The 13,335-nt window shown below is 36.6% G+C and overlaps 1 long non-coding RNA gene across 1 annotated transcript in view; it reads right to left on the reverse strand.

Moving 5' to 3' along the window:
* The window catches only part of LOC105513223, a 41,278-nt gene extending 33,103 nt beyond the window's left edge, over nt 1-8,175 (reverse strand). The window contains exons 1-2 of the long non-coding RNA XR_001001966.1: nt 8,037-8,175; nt 6,339-6,640 (exon numbers count right to left, since the gene is read on the reverse strand). This is a non-coding gene — a long non-coding RNA (uncharacterized LOC105513223). The remainder of the gene's footprint in view (nt 1-6,338; nt 6,641-8,036) is intronic.
* Between the last annotated feature and the right edge of the window lie 5,160 nt (nt 8,176-13,335).

The raw sequence follows: 13,335 nt of genomic DNA on the forward strand, positions 1-13,335 counted from the left end.
TTTTTTTTTTTTTTTTTTTACCAAAAACAGCCTTATAATTGCTAGGATTTGTGTAGTAAATAGAGAAAAGCAATTATTTTCGAAGGGTATTTGTTTTCATAGAAGTCATCATGAAACAAACATTAGTACAGGCATACTTTTACTGAGATTGAAAATATAGGTAGGTTATAATTGCTCAAATGCAGTTTAAGGAAGTTTTGAACAGAAATAGTAAGAAAAATGAGATCAGGCAAAAGCATTAACATGTAGAAAGTTTGGAAATATACAACACACACACACACACACACATGTGTGTGTATATATATGTGTGTGTGTATATATATATATGCACACTACAAGTTATACTAGCATCACAGAACATTGGAAGGAATTGAAGAGGACCCCAGAAATGAGGACCAGGCTCATATATAGAAAGGATTTGCCCAAGATCAAAAGCAGTCCAAGAAGCGCTGGGGCTGACATCAAAGAGAAAGGAATTCAGAACATTTCTAATTAGTATTCAAAAATACAAGTGTATGTTTTTGTAATGCCTGATAATGATAAGAGCTAAGAGATGATAATTTACTCTTTTTCTTCATTTTATAGATTTTTCCCTTTCCCTTGTGAAACAGGCAGACAAAGCCAAATTATGTGTCCTGTGATGTAAACTTCTTAGGTTGAGTTGCATGCCATCTCTTTCTACACTTGCACTGCCTAAACTAAGGGCCCAAAGCATAACCATTGCAGTTGTATCTAGCAGTCATCAACTGCTTACCATGCTAGTTATTAGGTACATCTACTAACAAACAGTTAGGAGTTGAATTATATCCCCTAAAAAGATCTATTAGAGTTTTAACCCCTGAACTTCAGGATGCAATCTTATTTGAAAACATGGTTGTTGTGAATGTAATCACTTAAGACGGGGTCATATTGGAATAAGGCATGCCCTTAATTCAAAATGATTAGTGTCTTTATAAGACAGAGACTCAGAGTGAATGACTAAGAGAAGACACAGACACAGGGAAAAAGACCAAGGGAAGATGGAGGCAGATACTGGAGTGATGCATCCCTAAGCCAAGGCATGCGTGGGACCACTGAAGCTGGAAGAGGCAGGCAATGACCTTCCCCTGGAGGGCTTGGAGGGAGCGTGGCCTTGCCAACCACTTGATTTTGATTTCTACCCTCAGAACTGTGAGAGAATACATTTGTGGTGTTCTAAGCCACCTGGTCTGTGGCACCTTTTTACAGCAGCTCTAGGAGACTTAGGACACCCAGTTAATCCTCATTATAGCCCATGCGATTATGGTCCTGTTCCTTTCCCATATAACAGGTAAGGGGGCCAAGTGGCAGCAGTGCAAAGCAACATGCCCAGGGTTACAGTGGCAGGACCAAGAACCCATCACAGGGAGCTTGGTTCCAGAATCCATGCTCGTAACGCCATGCTATGTAGGATACTGCAAAACATTGGCTGGTTAAGTGAATTAGTACGTTGATGTATAATATTGCTCTACAGTTCATGGGCATATGCAAAATCACTTCTCAATATATTGTTTTAAATCACATTTTAAAAACAATGGAAACAGAATAAAAATCTTGCAATAAAGTCTATGGTTGCTGCCCCCGCCCATTTCTACCAATTACTCACTAGTCAGACAGTTAGCTTTCATTCAGTTCTAATAGGGTGCCTTATGTCTAATTATTTTTTTAAACCCTTATGGGTAGAAACTAAGAAAATGGCTATTTCAGAGCTCTGAGCAGCTGTTCATCTCTGAGAAAGACCATTTCTTTTTTTCTTGAAAAACCACTGCAAGTGTCTAACAAGTCAAAATGAGATACCTAAGACAACCTTTTGCAACTGAGTGGCTACATTTCCTTTTTGAAAGAAAAGTAACATGCGGGTAGGCTTCAGTAGAGTTCTCTATCTTTGGTTGAAGTGTCTGATCATGAGTATCCTAGTTTGGGAAACTGTGTCAGCCGCTTTGCTAGGTGTACTTAACTCTGATCACACTCTCCAGATAAGAAATTTGCCAGTAATTTCAAAATCATAGGACATTTGCCATCTAATCACTCCCTTTAGACCCAGTGAAATGGTCTGCATTGCAGGAGAACCAGTTTCTGGGTTGCAATTCTCCAGTCAGGGCAGAAGGGAGGAACGCAGCATTAAATGAGTCCTACGGATAAAGTGGCTCCCTGTCATTGCCCGGTTAAGTGGAGAGATACTCTGATGAGCTGGCCTGGTGTTACATGAGCAGCTGGGGAGCATGACCAGAAACAACTTCCAGTATCCTTTTCAAACATCAAATGACTGACTATTCCAGTAGCGCTCTGTCTCTATTGCTCATATTTAAACATTTCAAAACCTAACTACTGTTGAGGCCATAGGAGTCTTAAGCCTTCAAATGAATAATTCTTCCCAGTCCAGAGAAAAGGCCTCTTAGGGAAAGGTTGAAAGAGAAAGTTAAGCTCTACTTTATAAAGGTCAGGCCACTTAAAGCTTTGTCAGGTGCAGACAGATCCTGCACTTGCCTTTCAGAAAGCCTTGCAGGTGTGATGACTTTAGTGCAGACTGAGGCTGAGAGGCTCATGGGTTTTATACAAGGGGAAACTCGTTTGCTTCTTCCTTCGTGCATGAAGACTGCTGACAATGGCTTGTGTGCACGTAGAAACAATGAGGTCAACAATCAGCTTCTTAATTAGACTATAACCCAGTCTAAAGACCAAAACTCTTCTTCAGATATCATATACCAATGCAATTATTCCACACAGAATGGCAGCATCATGGTGGAATTTTAATGGCTAGCTAGAGATCTTGGGCAACTCTATTGGTTTTATTGGCACTTATTTTTCTCATTAATATAAAATGAGGTGAAATTTTTAAATTTCTGGGATTTTTTTTTTTTTTTTTTTTTTTTTTTTTTTTTCAAGTTTTTTTTTTTTTTTTTTTTTTTTTTTTTTTTTTTTTTTTGTGAAACTGTGACACACATTGAAATCCCACACAGAAAGAGGAAGGAGCCCTTCCTTGGAACCAAGAGTTTCATCCTCAAATCTCAGCTTCCTGGTTGACTCAATAACATTGCACAGGTTATTGAAGCTCCAATCCCCAATTTCATCATCTGTAAAATAAAGATATTTATACTGACCTTCAGACCTGTTGTAGCAATAAACAAAGAACTATATATAAAGAAATTCACTGATACCTGTTGATAACTTTTACCACATTTTCTTTCTCTGTCTACTCATTCTTTCTAAACCCAGGGAGATGGTCCACACCGAGGAATAACCAGTTTCTGAGTTGCACTCTTCAGGTTCTGGCAGAAAGTTTTCTATTTTTTAAAGTGCAGTTTTCATTAACTTCTAACATTATGCCTGACTGACTGCTGGTTTCCACAAACAAGTGGCTGTTTAAAGAATGCAGGAGTAAAGGAATGAAGGAACAAATGCTAGCTGTGCAAATGTTCTTCCAGCCTCTGGCTCTGTCTGTACCCGGCCATTATGAAAAGCCTTCTAAAAGCTGCCATACTCTAGTAAGATGGATATGACCTAATTATTTGATTAAAAATAAATCTATTCTTTTTTTTTGAGATAGGGTCTTAGCTCTGTTGCCCAGGCTATAGTGCAGTGGTATGAACATGATTCACTGCAGCCTTGACCTCCTGGGCTCAAATGATTCTCCCACCTCAGCCTCCTGAGTAGCTGGGAATACAGGCACATGCCACCATACCTGACTAATTTTTTTTTTATTATTTTTTGTAGAAACATGTTGCCCAGGCTGGGGAGCTCCTGGGCTCAAGTAATTCTCCCATCTTGGCCTCCCAATATTCTGAGATTACAGGTGTGAGCCATCATCCCCTGCCAAAAACAAAGTTATTCTTTTTAACGTGGAACAGTTTACCTTCAGCAATTACACTAACACTTCATTGAATGTACCTCTCATTTAGGAAATAAAAATCATTACCCCATTGTAAACTTAAGAAAAGAGAGTCTTAGAATAATTGAAATTTTCTCCAAGGTAACTTAGGGAGAAATTAGCAAAATCATGACTTATACCTTGGAGCATCTGATTCCAAAGCTACTAATATTAATCAATACATTATATGGCTTAAAGTTTGATTGGATGGTGCTCACACACTAGTTAGAGAATGAAGCCACATGCACACGTAACTATAGAGAAAAAGAAAAACTAAGGTCTGTGAGACTGCAGAGGACAGGTGATCCCTACTCAGTAGACTGCCCGGTGATCTTTGCATGTTTGCTGGTCTTTAGACTTCCTTTGAGAAAATGGCAAATTTTTGACAGGGAAAATTTAAGATTTTAGGGAAATGAAGCTCAACTTATGGCATGAAGAATGATATATGTTTATTATCCAGTCATTGGTTTTAGTTGGATGACAACATATAATGTTGGGGGTAACTGGTGAGTAGACTGGAAAGAAAAATTGTGTCATCTTTTTGGTTTTATTTGGAATACAGTGGAATGCTATGTATATTTCATCCAGTGAATGACAACTGATCTGGTTGAGGTGTGAAAGGTAGAAGGGAGAGAGGAAATGCTAATGGTAAGAAGCTAAGTTAAGAAGCAGTTGAAATAATTCTGATGAAAAGAAAATAAACATTTGTTAAGTACCTGTTAGGGAATAGCACTACACTAGACATTTTAGTCAAATCACATTTTTAGTCCTAGTAATAATCTAATGACAACATATTGACTCAGTTGTACAGATGAGGAGACTAGGCCTTAGAGACTGAATGGTCAGATGATCAGGAGGAAAAAAGACAATGCTGGAATCTCAGGCTCTCTGACTGTAAAGACCACTGGGTTAACGAAGACTTGATTGTCAGTGGCCTGATGCTGCAGCCAATCCATAGGAAGAAGCAGGTGTGAGTGGAGCATTAGGGACTTCTGGAGCATTAAGGACCAATGCCTGGGGACTACCAGGTTGCTTTTACTGCTTTCTACATGTCAGAGTTATTTTTTTTGCATTGAAGACATACTTTCTTAAACAGCCAGTAATCATAGCTTCCAGCAACATCAAAATTTTTCACATCTAACTTTGTCATCCATTAGAGAAATTTAACAGATAACGTCTTTCAAAAAATCTTTTTTTTTTTTTTTAAACACTGGATCTCACTAAAATGGTTCTGGTATTAGGGAAGAGAAAATCTTGTGTAGATAGAATGATAATTACATAATGTAGATGCAGCATTCATCTCTGACCAATGAACTCTAAGCAAGAGAGTATGCTATGATATGAGTTGAACACTTTGGTCACACCTAGTTAATAAGGAGTCATCTTCAAATATGCAGATGGAAAGAAGGCTAGTTTCTACCAAAAGAGGGGGTGCATGGGGCAAACCATTCTATTGGTAGTCACTACATGTATTGTCCTTTCATTAAAAAACCCTTTGGGACAGAGCTTCCAGACTTGAATCACAGGATTATCCATAAAAATGGAATGGAGAAGGCAGATAGAGTGGTTCAGTAGAGCCTGAATCACAGATCTGACCATAAACATTTCTTAACGGTCTGGCTTTATAAAAGGGCTTGCCAGTATAAGCCGTACTGATGTTAATTAAAATAGATTTCTCCATTGCAATGAAAGTCTTGTTTTAGTCTTGCTATTTCACAACATTATCTTGTATAAGCAACAGATAAAAAAAAACAGTTAATTTTTTAATACAATGATAGTTGACAGTCCTTACATCATCATCTCATAATAAAATGATGACACACATTCCTTTTTTTTTTTTTAATCATAGATAGGGATTACTTCAGATGCTTTGTCAGACGGCAACATACTTTTCCCTTTTGTTCCTCAGTATATGTTATTTGGGGATAAGTTTACAAAAGATGATGCAATAAAAATACCAAAACCTATTTATCAGGATAAAATGTGTTACCTAGGCAACCTAAGAATATTTTCAAGATTAATTTTGCAAAAAGTTAGAAAGTTTATTTTTCAGACTACTTAAAGACCTTTCCATCATGTCTAATGGATTCTTTAATAATTATCTAACATATTTACAGAATTGTACAGGTATTGTATTTTCACACGCATCATCCCTTTTGAGATTCATAGCAACTTTTCAAGGTAGCTGGGGAGAGCATTATTCTCATCTTGCAGATTGATGAAATTGAGGCTCAGATAAACTGATTTTCCAACTTTCACAGTGTATCAATCATGATTCTTGGTTGCAAAAATCATAACTCATTTCATTATTAGGAAGGAAATAAATGTAAGGACATTTTATAGTTCATGGACTACCTGGGATGGCTGAAGATTTAAGCTTTATAACTAGGTAGCCAGAACATTTTCCAAATTACATTTAACCACTCCAGAGAAGATGACTCATATCTCATGCCTGTGACACTGGGCAGGAGCAATGCTCCTGGAGGCCTGATCAGTGTTGTCTTGGGAAGCTGAAGGTTTTCAACATCAGCCCCACCGAAGCAATGCATCGCCTGCTTCAGCCAGTAAATTACCTTGCAATCAATGTTCTACGAGTATATGTGAGTGGCAGCAGCCAGATCTCCATTCTCCTAGGGTGACCAACCATCTTGGTCTGTCCAGGACTATACTGATTTTAGGACTGAAAGTCCTCAATTGCAGGAAGTTACTCAATCCTTGGCAGACTGGGATGGTGGTCATCATACAGCACCATAGCTGCAAGAGGACAAGAAGGCAAATTTCTACTACTTGTACAGTAGATAATTCCTTAAAATATATCAGCACTCTCAACCTTACCAGGCTAACAAAACACAGCAGCAAATGCCACTACCCAGAAGTGATGAGTGAGCAACTTCTTCCTAAATTGCTATCTAATAGGAACTTAAAGTATCAGAAAAGAATTAAAATATATTCAGTGGACATCTTTATTTTTTAATCTTCCAGTCAATATTGATGCCATCGACCTGATCTCAGTGACTGATTGGTCCACAGGTGGTCATGATACAGCAGGATGATTACAGTTTATCTGACTTCAACAGGACAGGTTTATATATACATAGAGTGAGTTACTCCTGTGTCTCTTACCATGCCTCCAACAAGGAGGAAAAGAGATGCTTCTTAGTGGGAACTGAATGAGTTCAACATATGGAGGGGAACAGAATCAAAAGCAGAGAGGAAGCGAGAGATGAAGGGGGCAAGAGAGAGAGAAGAGAGTAAGAGGGAACTGCTAATGCCCTGTGAGTTTCTGAGAAGACCTGACTTCTTAGCATATCATACTAAATTCCTTGATAAAGTACCCTTTTATGTAAAGTGGACTGACTGTCTAGCTCTTACAGTCAATAGAGCATGTACTTGCAGGATTTTTATTTTTGCAATGTTTGATGCTTGCACCCTGGAAAGGCCAGTTGCAGATGCATGCTGCCTGAGTATGGAGCTCCGGGAAAAAAATTAAAATTACCATAGTTAGGGATAAAAGGCAGACTCCTAGCACACAAAATTATTATCCTTTTTAAAATATGCAGGTATATGGTTTATTACATCTAGATTTAATTTATTCCCAATTAAGCCATCTTATCACCAGGTTGTTATATATTCCATTTTCTAAATACCTGTATTTACTTGTTTATATCTCATATAAAAATATCAAGTCCTATTCATAATTCTTTGCATCATTTTCTTCAGCCCACATTCCATTAATATTTTCTGTACAGGAATAACTTTTATGATTAAGATTTGATTCTTACTTTGGATCCATAATGCCAATGGTTTAATTAATCTCTCTTTTTTGCTATTCAAATTTCCAAGCCTCTGTCTTTTATTAGGACTCTTTTATTAGGACTTGCATTTAAGATTTTTTTTTCAGTGTGCTTTTTCTGGACTGATATAAATATTTAGTTTTTAAACACTGGAAAGCAAAAACAAGAAAAGATCATAAATTTTATCAACAAATACCTGTAATGTCTATTTTCTTTAATCATTTTGAAAGCCTTATAGCAAGTTTTCCATATATATAAGTTGCAGGGTACACAATACACCAGTAGTCATTCAAGCACTGATTTTGTGAGGAATAAACCATGCCACTCAAGGCTCTGTTCCAGGGAAAGATGCTTACCATTCTTAAGGCTCTGTTTCAGGGAAAAATGCTTAGCATCCTGTGAAACTGCACATTTCCAGGGAAGAGGGTGAGCAACAGCGGGAACCATGATGCACTGGATTTCTCCTAGTGGATCAATCCAGGCCTGCAGGGCATCTGTTGCCCAACCTAGGTCTCAAGCCCCCAGAAGCTGGCTACATGCTTACCTTGATGCATGCTGCTGATGACCAGACAGAGGGGGAGTAGTTTAGTGACAAGGAACTAAAGACCTGCCTGCTTTCCTTGGAACTTGAAGAAACCACTTTCTCAGCTTGTCTACTATTTCTAGCACTTAAAGATGAAGTCGAATGTAAACATATAGCTGTCATCATTGTAAAGCCCTTAGGGTGTGTTAAAATTCCCAGGATTAGCAGTACTTTTCCTTCTTAGACGGAATCTCATGTGAAAATATGAATGCAGATTTGACGGTTATGTAGAGGATTTCAGTGCTCTATCAACAATACTTTCTATATTTTTTGTGTGTTTAATTTGTACGTCCTGTAAGGTTTTTCTCAAATCTAAAAACTGACTGAAACCTCATCCTGTTGCATCTGTTATCAAGTGAAAATCAAACCTGTCTGCCTTTTCTTTCTTCCTATCACCACCAAACTGCTTTAAAGAGAAATCTGCATCTGCTGTTTCCATTCCTGCTTATTACCTTGAAACCCATACAGCTATCTGGGAATTTCTTTTTCTCTCAAAGCAGAAAAATAAAGCAATAATATTAAACTTACCAAATATAATGGATCACTAGTTCTCACCCTTTTGCAACTTCCCTTCTACATTGCACATTAGTGAGTACCCTGTCATGGGAACTCTCCTTGTTTTGCCTTGATGACATTCTATCTTCCTGATTAAAAAAATAGTAACTCAGTGCATTATTGTCCTTCTTTCAACGTTTAAATATAATTCCTTATAGAACTTTTTTTTCTTTGTTTTCATTATTTTCTTTAATGTCTACATTATTTATTTTGGTTATCGTATGCCTCCATTATTGCAAATCTGTGAACCAATCCTAAGACATTTATCTGCAGGCCTAGCCACCCACCAAATTCCAGTTTCACTTCCCCAAACAAATACTCGGGGGAACCTCTAAATACAAGGCTTGGTGCCAAAAAATGAATTGATTTGTCCACTCCTAAATCACTCCTACTTAGTTTCCTCCATATCATCCTAGGTTACCATCCCATCCCACTCCAGGTACCTGGTCATGAAACTTCAACATTTTCCCCCTTTATTCCACATACGGAATCAGTTGCCAGGTTAAGTCCTTCAGGCTGCCATATACGTTCCTCTTATTCTACCCTTTTTTCAATGCTTTCATTTTTTAATTTGCCTCCTGGATTTCTGCCACCAGCCTCCCATTCAGTGATTTTCAAGTGTGAGCTTCAGCAGAAGGTGAGGCGGGGGAGTGGGGTGGGCGAAGCATGTCCCATTAGGAAGTCCTATCAAGATATTGGCAGGGAATGGAGGTATCTGTAATGTGCAGACAAGGGGCTTTATGAGGCTTGGCTGTGAAAATGACTCATGTGTTGTTTTCCTACAGAATCTAGGGATACACACAACCCAGGGAGATGATCCACATGGAGAAAGAAAAGTTTAGATTTTGTTTTCCCTTTATACTTATCCTGTTTTCAGAAGCAAAATAGAAAAAGAATACCAGCTTTATTCATATCTAATGTAGGTCTTGGCACCGGCCCTGTGCCCTGCTCCCATGTTCCCAGACAATGAATAGGAAGTGCGGAGCGCCTCAAACCCGGGGATGGACAGCAGCACCATCGCTTGCTCCCATGTTAGCCACGTAGTGTGTTATGTTTCAGGTTAGGGAAACACTGATAAATGAATTTACAGATTATTCTCAAGCTTTAACAAAAAAAAAATCAAAAAATAAAATGTTAACGAATTCTAGTAAAATTAGAAGACAATATAAATAAGCACAAGGAAACAAACAGCAGAACTGATACTTCTATTTCTAGTATAAGTTTTTTGACACTCACGTTGCAACAGGACATAATGACAATTTAACCAGATCTGACAAGGAATAGACCTCAAACAATCTAAATTAACAAGAAGACTATTTGAAATATGGCTATATTTCCATTTTCAGTGAAGATGAAATTTGCCCTAAGTGTATATTGTGCCTTGAGGTACCAGCTAAAGATAGCATGTAGCTGTCATAATTAGTAAAACATATAAAAACTGAGTCTAAATTACAGGATTGATAATGTGTGTGTGTTTGCACACCAAAAGCAGAAAAGTTTATTTTACTATCAAAAACGTAATAAATACGTATTTGAAATACTGTTCATTTTAATTTCATCTTTAAATTCTATGCTTAAATAGTATAGTATAAATTAAATAAATATATTGAAGGCATACTTTAAACTTTCTACTGAAAGTATGCATGATAAAAATAAAAAAGTCTGGAGATAAGGATCCTTCACCAACAGAGACAGGAAAACTTCCCCAGGTAAGCAAATTCGTTGCTTAGATTAGTACACATAATTAAAACATATACTGTGTTACATTTAAAATAAAATAATTGTTTATTAAATATCTTGAATTTTTGATCAAAATAAACAATGTATTTCAAAAATCTTAATATAATAAAAGAAAAATAGGAAATGTTTATCCTTGTCAAACTGAGGCATGGGCCATACAATTCTCTGGGAAACATTTAAGGAACAGTATTCTCAATGGTTTTTCAGTCTATGGACTTTCTCCTTTCTTCACCTTTCTGTATATTTGTGTGTACTTGTTTATATGCAACTCCAAACATTTATTAGCAACTGGGAGTTTTAGCATCAGAAAAAATGCAATGCAGAAGAAAAAGTGGTGTAAAACCACTGGAATTGTAAGTTTGATTTGAAAATATCAGTATGAACTTACATTTTCTGTTTTAAAAATGTTTGTATTTGTGAACTCTGCCCGCTGAACAAGCCTAAAAACAATGACAGGTCCAGGAGCAACAGTCATTTCTACTATCTAGAATGTGGTCTCTCGACTCCCTAGAAAAGTTACTGACTTCAAGTCTCAGACAGGAAATGTACCAGAGGAGCTTAGCATATTTTATTGTATCCACAGATAAGAATGTTGTCAAAGACAAAATCAGCAGGACTCCAAAGAGAATGGATTGAAACACAGTAAAAACTGTTATAATCATATACTCAAATGAGACACGATACTTCCGAGAATCTCTTTGGTGATCTTTGGAAGGTCCTAGAAAACCAATTCCTTATTCTGAAGACTTGTAAATAAAGGGAAAAAAATCAAGCAATAATTCAATCTTCCTGTCTGTACTGTATCTCAGAATAATAAAAAATTTTCCTGAAAAAGTTATTTTTTTAAAGATAGAAAGGTTGGCTATTAGAATATTAATGGAAAAATCAGACCAAGCAATGATTAGCAAAGTAAAAAGCCAACGGGAATTTTCATAATACATAAATCAAGCTGACAATTCCTAAAGCAACTGATTAATCTTAACAAAAGACAGCCATGTGTTTGGTTATGTATGTACCTCTTGATGTGATTCAAGGAAGTATACAGTACTACTTATGGAATATTCTTTCTAAAACACACAAGCACACCTGAAATGACATGACAGCAATGCGATCAGCAAAATTTAAAGTGAGAAATTTGAGAGAACAAATGTCCCGCTTTCTCAGCAGGCAAATTTCAAGGAAAGAGAAGAAAGGGAAAGAGAAAAAAAAAAGGTAGCAGAAACCATAGATTTAAAATTTAAGAGGCATCTCAACCAAATGCATCCTGTCTCAATAAAACTGTAAGCCAAAAAAGAAAGTTGAATTTTGAACATTGATTGGATATTTGATAATATCAGAAAATCACTATTTGTGTTATCATGACAATGTGGACATTTTAAAAGTCTTTACCCTTTAGAGATACATACTGAATCATTTGTGGAATAAAATTAAAAGGTATCTGAGATTTGCCTCTAAATAATTTGGTTCTGGAGACAGTGTGATTTTAGAAGCAAGATTTACCACTTGTTGATTATTGTTGAAATTTGTTGATGGCTCTATGAGAGTTTATTGTATTATTCCCTCTACTTTTAATATGTCTGCTTTTTTGTAATTAAAACTTACACATACAAACAGGTAAAAATGTTAATTTAATGATATATATATATATCTGTGTGTATATATATATATAAATCTAGTTTAACATATAAATTTTACAAATGTAAGTGAAGATCTTAAGACATGCAATTCCAGTTTAATTAAATGACAAGGTTTTTTGTAGGTATGGCTTTGCTTTATCAGTTCTCAGTTTTGTTTGTTATTTTCTTCCTTTGCTGTTAGATTTTCTTTACTGCTCTGCCCTTACGCTGGAAGATTAGACCCCAGATTTCCAAGCACACTCTGCATAGATGTGTGTAGAAGGTGTCTTAGATCTAACTTGTTATCTTTCAGGGATTGCAATGCTTCATCTGGGCCCCTGCACGGCTGTGGTGGATCAGACGTCCTTGGTAGTAGGTGCTGATTCAGCTTCATCAATTTTTGGCCTCTGTAGATTTCCCTTACTTTTCTGCGAGCTAGGTACTTGAGAGAAAGTTTGTTATATTTTATTCAACATGGTTAGGTATGTTGCAGTAGAAAAGTTTGTCGATTAATATGCAATATTTCCAGAAACTGAAGACAGTTACATCTTTCATACAGCGCCCAGATTAGTCTTTCCAGAACATAGGCCTGTATAAACTGATGTATTAAACTATCATTTGTTTTGGAATTGCCAACAGATAAAAAATATTTTTAAAATGTACCTAGGTTTCTAATTCCTCCACTGTAATTCCCATATCTGTCTATGACTTGATCATTTTTTGCACTAAGCAATTTTTTTGCATTTTTCACAAATGTCCATTTCTTTGCTCAGGCTCATTCATTCGTTGGGGATGCCCATCTCATCATCTCTACACGATCCAATCTTACTGCTTTCAAAAGTCATCAACCCTTTTACAAAACTATCTCCCGATCTCTCAGCTAATAATATTCTCTCTCTTCAGAAACTTCCCCCCTTAGGAATTCATTTCTTTCCTTTTATGGCACTACATTTTTATGAACATTTTATCTAATTGATATTTATTCCCTAAGCTTCTCATTGCTAGGGCCTTTTCATTATTCACCTTCGCATTCCCTAAATTACAGACCACAGTGAGTTTCACAAAGACAAAATAATGATTTCCAAAGGTATAAGTAAATGCGTTACAAAAAAGATCATCTGCCACTTTAACAGCTTTATCTTGGAAAGCAAAAGACATCTA

Source organism: Colobus angolensis, unplaced genomic scaffold (genome assembly GCF_000951035.1).
Source record: "Colobus angolensis palliatus isolate OR3802 unplaced genomic scaffold, Cang.pa_1.0 Scaffold225, whole genome shotgun sequence".
Lineage (NCBI taxonomy): Eukaryota > Metazoa > Chordata > Mammalia > Primates > Cercopithecidae > Colobus > Colobus angolensis.